Source organism: Notothenia rossii (genome assembly GCF_949606895.1).
Source record: "Notothenia rossii genome assembly, chromosome: 10".
In the NCBI taxonomy this organism is placed as follows: Eukaryota; Metazoa; Chordata; class Actinopteri; order Perciformes; family Nototheniidae; genus Notothenia; species Notothenia rossii.
In genome coordinates, this window is record NC_136908.1 from 10929192 (window position 1) to 10942304 (window position 13113).

At 42.0% G+C, this 13113-nt stretch overlaps 1 long non-coding RNA gene across 1 annotated transcript; it reads right to left on the reverse strand.

The window, feature by feature from the left end:
- Positions 1-1131: 1131 nt before the first annotated feature.
- Positions 1132-12875, reverse strand: LOC307022113. Its single transcript, XR_013803305.1, has 5 exons — positions 12491-12875; positions 11994-12052; positions 6740-7009; positions 6291-6372; positions 1132-1366 (listed from the first exon to the last, which is right to left on the reverse strand). It is a non-coding gene; the product is annotated as an uncharacterized lncRNA (long non-coding RNA).
- Between the last annotated feature and the right edge of the window lie 238 nt (positions 12876-13113).

Here is a 13113-nt window from a genome sequence, read left to right on the forward strand (position 1 = left end):
AATCAGGCTGTGGTAGATGGGCTCGGCTATTGGGTTAGGGACCATAAGTCTGCCGATTAAACATGCATGGGGAGAATTCTTCATCAAGCTGGCGAAACAAAGCCGCCCTGCCCTTCCCACGTGTTCCTACATCGCCATGGAAAAAGCCTGTTTCCCTGGCAACCGAACTGGCTCCCTTTGTCACAGGAATGGGGAAAGAGGTGGAGGAGGGAGTGGAAGAAGGGGGAGTCGAGTTGAGGCATGACACTCCAGGCTGACCTCCACCTGACCTCTAGGTGAACATGCAGTATTGGGTTCCTGCTTTCCTGGTGTGAGATTGGTCATTTTTTTGTCCCAACTAGTTCTGCCACATTCAATTTCGCAGTTTTTAACACATTTATAATGTTTCCGTACAAGATCATATGCATTTTTATACAGTAAAGAGAACGAGCAGATGTTCTAAGACAGCATGAGGAAGGACATTTACATTGGACGTCATTACTCCACGCTGACAGACAGTGCTGCTTTAATGCTTTCCAAAAAAGCCGACATCCTTTCTTCTACTGCCCCCAGTGGCGCATTGTACGCCCAGTGAAGGTGAAACAAAAAGCATAAAAAGGGCTGCGTGAAAGAGAAATGACTGAAGGCGAGGAAATGGAGGATGCAGTTCAGAAAGCGTAGTGGTGAGAAAAAGACAATGTCTTGTTAATACAGCGGTCGGCGAAAAAGATAGACGAAGTGAGGCGCCGTCTTTATGTCGACCCGCGGCTGCTTCCATAGCAAAGGCTGGTGCTCTAGCTGTAATGTTAACCTAGTGTTTCCCTAATGGGCTTAATGACATATGGAGCACAGATTGCAGCAGGAGCCAGCTCACTTTGAAACCACTGTCGCCTCCCTCAGGGCTCGGAGAACACTGCATTAGGAAGACATCGTGACTGAAGACACAGGTCAAGTCTGATGAACTATAATGGTTAAGGGAGATAACTGAGAGGATCTTTACATGACCTTAAACATCTTTACATCTCATTATGAGTGGCTCTCAACAGGTGTATTTCTTTCTTTTTCAATTCCAAAAACATAAATTCCCTGCGATCATTTTCTAAGACACCACAGGATGATATACTTTCTTTTGTAAATTCTCGCCACTGGCCTGTATGACATCTCCCTAAGCATCTCTCCGCGGCATATCACCCGCCATTTTGTTCCAATTTGTTCCCATCACCGATATCTCTTACTTCTCTCAGCTCCTTTAGCCCGTCCACATCTCACTTGTCGTCTGGCCGTCATCTTCTGGTGGACTGTTACTGATGATATCGGATTGCCGTTGGCTTCACGCCACTGGAAAGTGGAGCTAATGGGCTTTCAAATGCTTTATTGTGAATGCAACCTGTCAAGAGAGGAGAGATAGGATCAGATTTGATTAGGGGACGACAGAGGCAGAATAAAGTGTATTTAAAAAGAGAGGGAATATTGTCTCGCGGCATGTATGTGTGCATGTGAAAGAAAGAAAAAGGGAAACTAAATTAGTCTATTAAGCCAAATATACTACTTTTTAAATGTTATTAGATCATTCTTATCTCTGCAAGTGTTTTTCATCCCTGCTTCCATTTGCCTTTCCTCTTTTCTCTTCAGTTTCTCTTCTACATCTGCATCCTTCCCCAGCAAAGCAGAGTAACACTGCCTCTCTTGGCTGGATGTGGTAAATGTGTTCCTCTCTGGCAGATGAATGATGTCAAACAGACATATTTATATTCATTTAGGACTGAGGAGGAGGAGAACCCATCTGTAACGGATGTGATAGAAACCGCCGCGTGTGAGTGTGCGTGCATTTAGGTGTGTGTGTGTACGCTTGTGTGTGTGTGTAGGCACACGCGTGTTTGAGCATGTGTTCCAAGGTATCCATCGTTTGTGATTAATGAATCATGCTTTTGTGTGAGCTGATACCATGTTTGTGGATTCGTGTGTGTATAGGGTTGTGTGCGTTCGTGTGTGTGTGTTTGTGTTAACGTGTGTGTGTCTGCGCGCAGGCGAGGTCATTCCCCGGTCACTCGTTCAGGCTGTGTGATGAATGAAGAGGAGAGGTGCCTGCAAAGCCGGAGAGATTTGGGAGAAACATTGTTCCACAGGGTTAAAAATGGTCTTGTGTTGTGCCAGAGGCTGAGGGAATGTTACAAAAAAAATGTAAGGCTGCAACTCAAACGGATGTTCATCATATTCTGTGTTGAAAATCAACCTCGGCAAAGTAATAAACTCATAAAATATTAACATTAGCCATTCCATTGTGCAGATTTGCCCAGTGAGAGATTTTGCAATTAAACGAAGAATACAACATGTGCTCCCTCTCTATGTCCATTATCTTTTTTCCTACAGGAGAAGTGAGGGTGGAAGTGGCTCTGTTTGGTTTGGACGGCAGGCCGGTGGGGTCAAAGACATTTGACTCAACCAGGAAGTATCATGTTGCAATAGACAGGAAGTCTGTGTCTCAAACAGGAAGGACTTTACGCAGAGGAGGCTACTGAAAGCCAGCAGCATTCACAGCCATCAGTGTCTGTCAGCACGGGACAGAAAATAGAATGTATGTATGTATGTGTGTGTGTGTGTGTGTGTGTGTGTGTGTGTGTGTGTGTGTGTGTGTGTGTGTGTGTGTGTGTGTGTGTGTGTGTGTGTGTGTGTGTGTGTGTGTGTGTGTGTGTGTGTGTGTGTGTGTGTGTGTGTGTGTGTGTGTGTGTGTGTGTGTGTGTGTGTGTGTGTGTATGTGTGTGTGTGTGGTTAGATTATGTGTTACCTTATATCTTAAATATCTACATATTGATGTATGTTTTAACATTATAACTATACTTAAAACCTGGATTTCGTCTAATTTCAAATGATTTAAATGTGTTATCAAATCTTTACAAAAAAAAAAACAATTCAAATCGAGGGGTGTAAAGTAACTAAGTTAATTTAAGTACTGTACTTAAGTAGAAGTACTTGTACTTTACATTAGTATCTCAATTTACTGTTATTTTGTACTTTTATCCCACTACTGTTCAGAGGTAAATATTGTATTTCTACTCCACTACATGTATTTAATATCTTTAGTTGCTTTGCACATATAGATTAATGATATAAAACATAATCAAGACTTAAATAATACTTTATCCGCCGGACTAAATTCACAAACTACCCAGCAGTAAATAAAATACAAAGAATTAGTTCCACCTTTACCAGCTCTGAAAAACATATTAATAATCAAAACATATGATATAAATCCTTTTTGAAATGGGCCAATCTGCATATTGAGTACTTTACTTTTGGTAGTTTAAGTATATATTAATGCTAGTACTTTTACTTGAGTAAGATTTTGAACCTACTCTCTGGTAGTTCTACTTTTACTTCAGTACAAGATGTGAGTACTTCTTCCATCTCTGCTCAAATAACCTTTTTGAATGCTGGTGTCTAAGGCAAGGTGTGCAACAGAGCAATCATTTGTCTGGATGTCGGCCTGATAGAGGTCAGCTCTGATCTGAGGATCTGCTGAGGATGATTTGTGTGTATGCGTGCGTACATCCAGTGTGTCTGCTTGGGACAATGTGGTCAGGCAGAAGTGCATTGTGGGATCGATGTCCACACCTCGTCCTAAATTATTCATCCTGTCAGCTGGCCTGTCCACCATCGCTGTGGAAACCGCTGACCAAGAGCTTTACCCTCATCCCCACGGATTCACCTCTTCATCCCCTCCTCGGCCCTCACTTCCTCCCCTCATTATCTCTCACCTGATTCGTTCATGTACAGCCTCTCGCCCTCACTCCCGCTTCCAGTCTTCCTTACTTCTCCTATCTTTTCATCCGTCTTTCTTCTACTCCCATTATTCAGTATATCTGTCTTCCTCATTAGGCTTGAACTCACATTGACTCACTTCTTCACTTTCTTTCTCTATTTGTTCCTCTTCCTCTCTTTCTCCATGCTGACAGTCTCTCCTCTGCTCCCCCTGTGTTGCTGACTAAGATTATAATGTGTTGGCTTTGTAGGATGTTTATGTTTGTGTCTTTGAAGTCTGCCCTAGTGGCCTTTTGGAAGACAGCCATAATCCCAGTGAGCCGCCAGAGGTTGTTCAACGTGCAGTGTGTGGGTGTGTGTGTATTCATCCTCATACATGTGTGCACATGATCAACTCTGAGTGCAGTGTGTGTGTGTGTGCAAGCGTGCGAGTGTGAGTCAGTAATTGTGACATGGCTCATACATCATGGCTAGAGCCCGTTTGATTACAAGCGGAGGGGCCCGGTGATTAATCGCTGGATTCAGCTTCCTGGCCCGAGTTGTGACACCCGGTCACAGAGCATCTGTACTGACACACCCCCCTAGCCCCACTGCCCTGCTCCAGCGTACCCCCATACCGTATACACCCCTACACACACACACACACACACCAATATACCCCCTACCTTCCCCTCACTTCCTCCCCCTGCAGTCCATTACCTTCTGCCCTTCTCTCGCCCCCAACAACACACCTTACCTTTTTGCTTCCTCACCAGTCTTGCCTCCCTTGTACTCCACCGCCTCCTGTTTTATCTTGGCCCAACCCTCCCACTCCTATTCCCCCTGTCCCCAAACTCCAGCACCACCGTATATCTTTCCATTGCACTCCCCTCCACACTCCCTCATCTTGCTCCTTTCCCCTAACCTTTCCTTTTCAATCCATTCTGTGCAGCCTTACTGTTTTGATCTTATCACCTTTAGCCTCGCTGTTTTTCTTCTTTCCCACAAGCTATGACCCCTCCAATCCCTCTTCTGTATACACCAGCCACACTAACCCTTTCTCCTAATCTGATTCAGCTCGCCTCCAAATGTATCTTCTTCACTCCCTCACGCACACACAAGGAATCACACTTGCCAAGCCAAAAGCTTCTTCTGTACTTCAGCTCCAGCATCTAAAAGGATCTTTAGCCCTCTCCACCTGCCAGCTGAGGTCATGTGATCCAAGTCCCCGAGGTCTAAAGCAACCCTTAATCTTACAAGCAAGCAACCTTGAGGCTTATTTTTCAACCAGGACATTTCTCTAGTTCTCTGCAGGTATACTTTGGGCGAGGGTCACGGAGTCGTGTTTTTCTTTGTATTAATCAGTGTTTGTAGTGTAGTGAAATAAGTAAACAATATGAGCAATATTAAGCATACATTTTTCCAAGATACAGTATATAAAAAATATTCTTGTTTTATTCAATATTATTATATTATATTTTGCACATGTCATGAAAAGATTGTCATCGTCAGACTTAACTATCCTGTCTGTGACTCTCGTGTCCCTAATGTAAATCTTTAAACTCTATACTATGAAAAAAACGAAATAATCTCATAAAACTGCGGGGAATTGTTGTTTTTTTGCTCAAAAGTTAACAGTGTATTTGATAAGAAGTTTTTTCAAATGTGGATGAATACATATTGTGTGTAAACGACAAAAAAATAAAGCCATGCTCTTATTAACAAAGTTCTGTGTTTCTCACAGATGAGAGCAGAGGGATTAAGTTATATCAGGCTGTAGCTACACATACTTATTAGAAGAGTAACTAGGCTCATGGTGAAAGTAAAATATCATAACGTTGATCCTGATTGGAACATCAGCTATTTTCAAAAAAGGCTGCAACTCTGGAACACATTACCAAGTGAAATCAAATTAGTGCCACATATCGTTTGCCTCATAGCATAATTGCCTAAGTCATATTTTAAGGTTTTAAGCAAACATGTAAGAATTTTTAATTTATACTTTAATAGTAAGTTATAAGACTGAGGCAATTATGCTACAATAGCAGCCCTCTGCTCCTAGTACTAGACTCCTGGTACTAGGATGGGTTAAAAGCAGAGAACACATTTCACTGTGTGTGCTGTGCTCTGCATGTGTGACCATTAAAGAGGGTTTCATTCATCCCCAATGATTAATTATTATTATATTATTAGGCTAACGATATACATTTTAATATCCTAAAGGATAGGTGCTGGAAAAAAGCAAACCAAAGCAATGACAATTTTCAGCTAATTTTACTGAAAGGTGTGTTGGTGTGATGTGTATTTGATTTAGCTCTCGTTTTTTTCGTGTCAAAAACTAATAATTAAGAACGTTAAAAATATAATAATATCTTCTGAACATAGAATAGATTGAGCGATTTGAAAAAGAGTGTAAAAGGAAGAGGAAGCGATAGATGCAGGTTCAGAATGAGAGGCAAACAAAGGAAGCAAATCTGAGAGTGTGAGCAAGCAAGCTGGAGAGAAGCAGAGACAGTTTGTGGGAGAGTGTGTGTGTGCATGAATGTGTGTGTGCGTGTTCCCCTGACTCTCACCTCCATGCGGTATCAGGATGAGGGATGGTCCTGCCAGCGATCAGCCCGAGCCTGGACTCAAGCTCCGCACAAGGATTCCCTGCTGAAACCATTAGTCTGGGCATTAAACACCATTAGAGCGCGCGCACACACACGTATACACGCACACACGTATACACACACACGTATACACACACACACACACACCATTAGACCAGAGAGTGCAGGAGAGTGACTGCCAGAAGGTTTGGTTGGAGCTGAAGGTAAAAGAGCAACGGTAGAAAGAGAAGAACAATGATGTAAAGGACGGATGAAGATATAGAGGAGGTTGGAAGGGTATTACAAAAAATCTACGCTTCCTTAACGTCTCTTTCTCTTGACATCATCTATTCTATTTGCCTTTTTTCTAATGCATAATTAATTAACGACACGTAATACATTAATTTCCTAGATGTCAGGTGTAGGCTTACCTCATCTTTCCCCACACTCTGCACATGGATGCCTTCCCCATGTATGCCGTGTGTTTATGCGTCTGTGCTCTCACGTTGCACACTGGAGCAAGTGAGTCCCTGGCGATCCAGGTGTAATTGGGTTAGTGACAACCAGGACAATGTGACACCTGCAGGTCTCAGCTGTGTCTCTCCCCGCTGAACTGGCCTGGAGTCAGCAGGAGCTCTGTCATCTGGACTGGCCGCAGATGAAATGGCCATTCTGGGACTGATCCAGGGTTAGAGGCTCCACTGCGCACAACACAAATATCAGTCAAAATACTAACCTTTTGTCTTTTAGCTGGACACAAGCCACGACACAGGACAGAACAAGTGATGATGTGACATACACTTCATACTATAAATAACTGTGGCAATTAAGAGCAGCTACTTTCCACACTCAATCCCATGCATACTTAAATATAATAAAGTGGAGTACAACAAAAATTATGTTGAAAAGATGCACAAGAAGATTATTGTGGCCGCAATGTTGTTGGATATTTTGGATTTACATGTTTTTACTTAACTTAGCAAAAAAACGCTTTAACTTTTTGTATATTTGAACCGCTTTTTCGAATAACTTTTGATTTAATTATCCGATCTGTAATAATCTGCCTTTATTTAGAATTAAGGTTTGAGTTACCAGCCACGCAACACACTCTCAGAGTCTGCGTACAAATGACACGACTTTGCAAAGGCGTGCAATAGATACGCAGAAGTCCGATTTTGCGTGATACGCTGATATTGCTCTGTGGCTTCAGGCTTGATCGCCGTTCCAATGACAGTTTTAATGTTTGCGGTGCAATAAACGACACAGCAGCTTATTGGGATATATGTTAGGGTTAGGGTTAAATAAATGGCAAAGATATGTAGAAAATAAACGCATTTAAGATACGTTCATAACAAACGTAACGTGGGAGTATCATATGCACGCAAAATCGGACTTCTGCGTATCTATTGCACGCCTTTGCAAAGTCGTGTCATTTGTACGCAGACTACAGAGAGTGGGCTGAGCCACGAGTTATGCACTAGCGCTCCGTCAGTAAGTTAGCTCCGTAAGTTTTACTCTTTGATAACATCAAATGAAGAAAACTAGCAGGCTAAGTCAAGCTAAATTGATATGCGAGTGAACCGTCTGAATGCGAGAAATATCTTTGGCTCTAACAGCTATTTTTTTGATTCAATTTTGGGATCGTGAGATAAATCTGTTGACCATCGGATTTTCTCATGGCTCAAGAAAAGTCCCTTTTTAGCATTAGCAAGTAGCAACTTCTTACACGTTTCCCTGTTCAAATGTTAAATTAATAATTAATAAACAGGATATCAATCAGTCATTTCTAAAAAAAAAAGAAAAAACTGATGGGTGTCTAGGCATAAACACAGGCCAAGATATTAATCGAAAGCTCTGTTTCCTCTGAAAGGCACCTTGTGGTCTGAGCATTACTGACAACATATCCCACTGTACATGCAGCAAATAAACGCTGCTGGTGTGTGACAGTTTCCCGGATGCCCTCCTCCTCTCATCAGGCAGAACTTGTGATCACAGACTGATATCATCACACAAACGTCTCCCTGTCACATCGGATTTCTGCTGCTCAACTCTGAGGACTGTCTCTCTAGGCCCGAGTGGCGGCAGACCATGCTAACCAGCGCGACGCCATCGGAAGCTAATAAATCATCTGTGGTTTTATTTCAGATTTATTCGGACCGTAATGAAGACGCGACGGGCCCCAGGCTGTAACCGACGGCGACAGGGTGACACTGATGAATGGCTGAAGGTGCGTTCTCTACAGTCGGTAGGAGAGGGAGGACTGTCAGGCTGCTACGGTGCGCTGAGTGTGTGTGTGTGTGTGTGTGTGTGTGTGTGTGTGTGTGTGTGTGTGTGTGTGTGTGTGTGTGTGTATATATGTGTGTGTGTGTGTGTGTGTGTGTGTGTGTGTGTGTGTGTGTGTGTGTGTGTGTGTGTGTGTGTGTGTGTGTGTGTGATCACTAGCACTCTAAGGATCACTTAGATCCACAATATGCATACAGAATTACCATACGAAATAGCATCACCATCAAATATACCAGCATTACCATACTCTTTGCAAAGAGCGAGTGGATCCTAGCCGAGAAAACACTCTGCTTATCATGACCACCATCGTCATTATCATTACTAGAATCATGGCTTTTGTCCTATCTGCATCATCAACATCTTTATAATCATCATTAGCATTAGTTTTATGGTCAACAAGTTATCGTCATCACCTGATTATCTACATTATCCTCTTTGTTGACAACTCTATTCTAATCTTCGTCCCCCTAAACATCACCGTGATCATGACCATTAACATCCTTGTAGCAACATGCGTCTTCATCATCATCATCATCATCATCATCATCATCGCCAATACTTTTATAATCATCTTCGTGCTCCCCATCCGCACTATCGTATTGTTGTTTACAATATCATAATCATCATTCATCATCACCAGCATCATAACTTCGTCATCATCAATGTGATTCTCAATATTTATGACTATCATTACAATATTCATTTAAAGCAGCGTCACTAACATCTTCATCTTTACGTAAGACACCAAAATCCAAATCATTGGCATTAACTTTACCATCACAATCATCACCAAGATCATAACTAACTCAATCATCATCATTACTGTCATAACCAACGCAGCATCATTATTTCAACATCATTGACATTACCATTGTCAAAGGTGGACCCTAATGATCTAACTTTTTCTCTAATGATACCCCAACCAATACAATACTCTGTTTTCGTGAAATATAAAATCTGCATACCTCACTGCATGGACACTATTTGCTCACTATGATTTAATGACTGGAGCTGGAAGTAGACACATTGAATTATTATGATAACATTAATATCCTCAATAACTTCATCATCATTAAAATCATTGCTTCAATCTCACCCTCATCACCATTACAACAATCATCAATACTATCAAACCTCTGACCTCCCTCTCCACCCCTTGTATGCATTCCCATCACTCTCTGTGTTGCTGTACTCTATTACCCTGAGTCTGTGTTTTGATAACGCGCTCTTTCTGTGTGTCATCACAGTCCTCTCTGTCAGCCAAGGACAAATCGACTGAACTAACTCAATGCTTCAATCCTGGCAGCTTCCAGTCATCTTGTCAATCAATGAATCCATACCAGGCGTGTCTCACCCGGGCCTGACACAGTATGGCACAGCACTTTTTGAAGAGCACAAAAACACATGGATACACCTTTCACACGCACAACAATGGCACAGACTATGATGTTGAAGTTTGACTTAGTTCCCTCTGGTCAGCTCGGATCACAGCATTTACAATTACTTTAGTGACCCAAACTCACCTACGAAGAGTTCCTTTATTTCTTTCCCACTACTGGCTAACACAACGAGACGTTAAACATGTGGATCCTCCAAAGCCTCGACACTTGGTTACTGTTGCTACCTCGGCCAATAAATCCAGTTGTTTTTCCTTTCAGGGACCTACCACAGTGTAGAAGCAATAGTTTCTCTGAGTCTCACAACATATCTGCTAGACACTGAGAGCAGGGGTTTCCAAAACTGTTGAAACAGATTCACTCTCTGTTTTGGTCCCCAGTACGCACTGAGCCTGCTATTTTAATACCTAAGAATGGAGCTTTTTAAAAGCATTTAAAAGACCCAAAACGCCAGCCTGGTATGGATATATGCAATGGGGCTGTAAAGTTAAGACGAGAACTTTCTGTTTCTTCGTCATCTCTCCGTTATCAAAGAGCTGTGACTCCGCAATGATGAAATGGAGATTTCTCCGATTTCTCCTGGAGCACCGCAGGTATCACTGTTTGTCTTTAACAGGCAGCATTTATGAGCTATAATCACAACACTATTTCATGGTGGTTACGTTTTGACAACAGAATCAGAAAATATGTCAACAAAGACAACAACATCAAGGAGTTCAGTTAAAAAAAACAGTGTAGAGTTAAAATGGATGATGTGCAAACAGAGTCAGCACCAGGAACCCAAGTAACAAGGTACCACTACTACTTATGGCACATTTCCACTGCAGCGGGGTAGCCCCGTTTAAGTGTCCCTAAGCGTCCTCGCTCAGGCCTCAGGCTGCCTCGCTGGCCGTCCGAGGCCGTGGCGCATTTCCATTAGTTTAGGACCTGGGGTAGCAACGCAGTGTAGGCGGGGCATCTGTGCAGAGACATCGTGGAACACTTTCACATTTTGAGTGGTTCCGTAAAGCTCCCGCTGGATTTTATCATCCCCAATGAGATGTAGGAACGTCGTCACCTCCTCGGTCGACCACGGTGTGCTTTTCTTTGACGTTGCCTTTTTTGTAGCTCCTCCGTTTACAAAAATGCTGTGTATAAAAATGCTGCAAGCTTGCTTCTAGATATATATGCGACGTTAGGGATGATCTCGCGCGGGATCTTGTGACGATTCTCTCTGACCAATCAGCAGTCGAGAGTGTTGACCTCACTAGTTCAGCCCTGGCCCTGGCCTGATAGAACCACGATTTTATGGGGCCGGAAAAAGAGGGAAAAAGTAACCGCTAGCCGTTGCTACGCTATATGGAAAGGCCACCAAATACTGGCCTGGCCGCTTGAGGACGCTTAAACGGGGCTACCCGCTGCAGTGGAAATGCGCCATTAGATCCTAATATTTGGTGTATGAGGCTAAATTATGTTTGCTGATCAAAAGAGTAGGAAAAAGTGAATTTTCAGATTTTCGATTATACAGACTTTTCAGTGCGGATGCCATTTCATCAGATTTAGCCAGCTTACTCTCCAAAGGTGAATTTGGATGCACTTTTCTAAAAAGAAATAGCTGAATAACAATATTCTAATGAAATAGCAAAAGCACTAACATCAATAGAAAAAGGGTGTCATACTTGTTCAGTATATAATATAATCCTGCATTGATTTGAAGTCATACAATCACATGATATGGAAGTTATATTAAAAGAACCAAGAGTTTTCAATAACAGGAAATGGTTATTCATAATGAAAATTCATATTTGATAGGAGATTAACTCAAATCTAATAAAACAGTTATGCCCTTCTTGTCTAGTTTAGTAAAAATAATGCTGTATTGATTTGAAGGTATTGGGCATGACAGAAGCTATTAAAACAATGTGAGACTTCAATTCAGAAAAATAAAAGAGCTGAATTGTATTAAAACATTATAAAGCAGAAACCTTAAACTCCAATTATAAGTTGTGTGTCATAAAGAACTTACCACAGTGTAGTGATATAGTTGGTGTGGATTGGCAGTCAATCGGTCAAACAACATGGAGGCTATTGAGAGAAAAAGCGATATTTAAAAAAAAAAAGAAGCTGAACATACATTATAATTAAAGCTGGACTAAAATCCAATAAAAGAAGAGATGTGTCTTATTAGTTCGGTGTACTCATAATCATTGGTATGGATTGGGAGTCCCTGGATCACAAGACATGGAGAATATGGAAAACAACCCGAAACTATCTTTTAAGATATTGTATTTATCTAAACTCAATTCATGACACACCAACAATCAAAAAAGGTTTGCAACATTATACAACAGTCTGTAAAACTGAGTTAAGAAATGTAATGCTCTTAACATCCCAATAGCAATGAATATCTTAAGTGCTTTGACAAAAAATCCATACAAACATTTCATCTGTGGAAGCCGTAGTACTGTAAAAAGCAAGACCAATCATTTTAGCCGGCCTGACTAAAATAACTTGATGGCCTACCTGCCTGTCAGCCTTCCATCTGTGCACAAACTTATCTCGTGCCCTCATTGGTCATGTGCGCGTTCGTGTGTGTTGGAGGAGGGGCTCTGTAAGGAAGTAGCAGATTTCTTCCGGCTGTGTATTTTCAAATTCTAGCGCACTCGAGCTGGTTTCTCCGAAATTACCTACCCCACCTTTAAAGAGCAACTTCTAGGTTAAAGACACCTGTGAATAAATGTGTAGGAAAATGATGAATACACTAGATTTTCAAAAAAATATACAGAAATATACATTACAGTGACATCTGGCGTCGTTTTTGTAAGAAATGTCCACTTCCGCATAAAAAAGCCTCGGCACGTGACCTCCCGCGTGTGACGTAACATGGGGGAAACAAGGGGGAGAGCGGCCGGTGTAACATATTAATAAACATGGATCCCAATGCTAGATTCGATACAGAAAACACAGAGGAAGTTGAACATGAATATTCAAATGCATATGACGGACCACAACCTTATAATTATGAGCCTTCTAGGCGTCCAAGAGACCATGAGCAGCCAAGGATTAGAAGAAATAACGGCCATCGAGAGAAATTGAGCTGTGGTGTGAGGAGAACCAGTGGAGAACTGGGCAGCTATCTTGGTGAG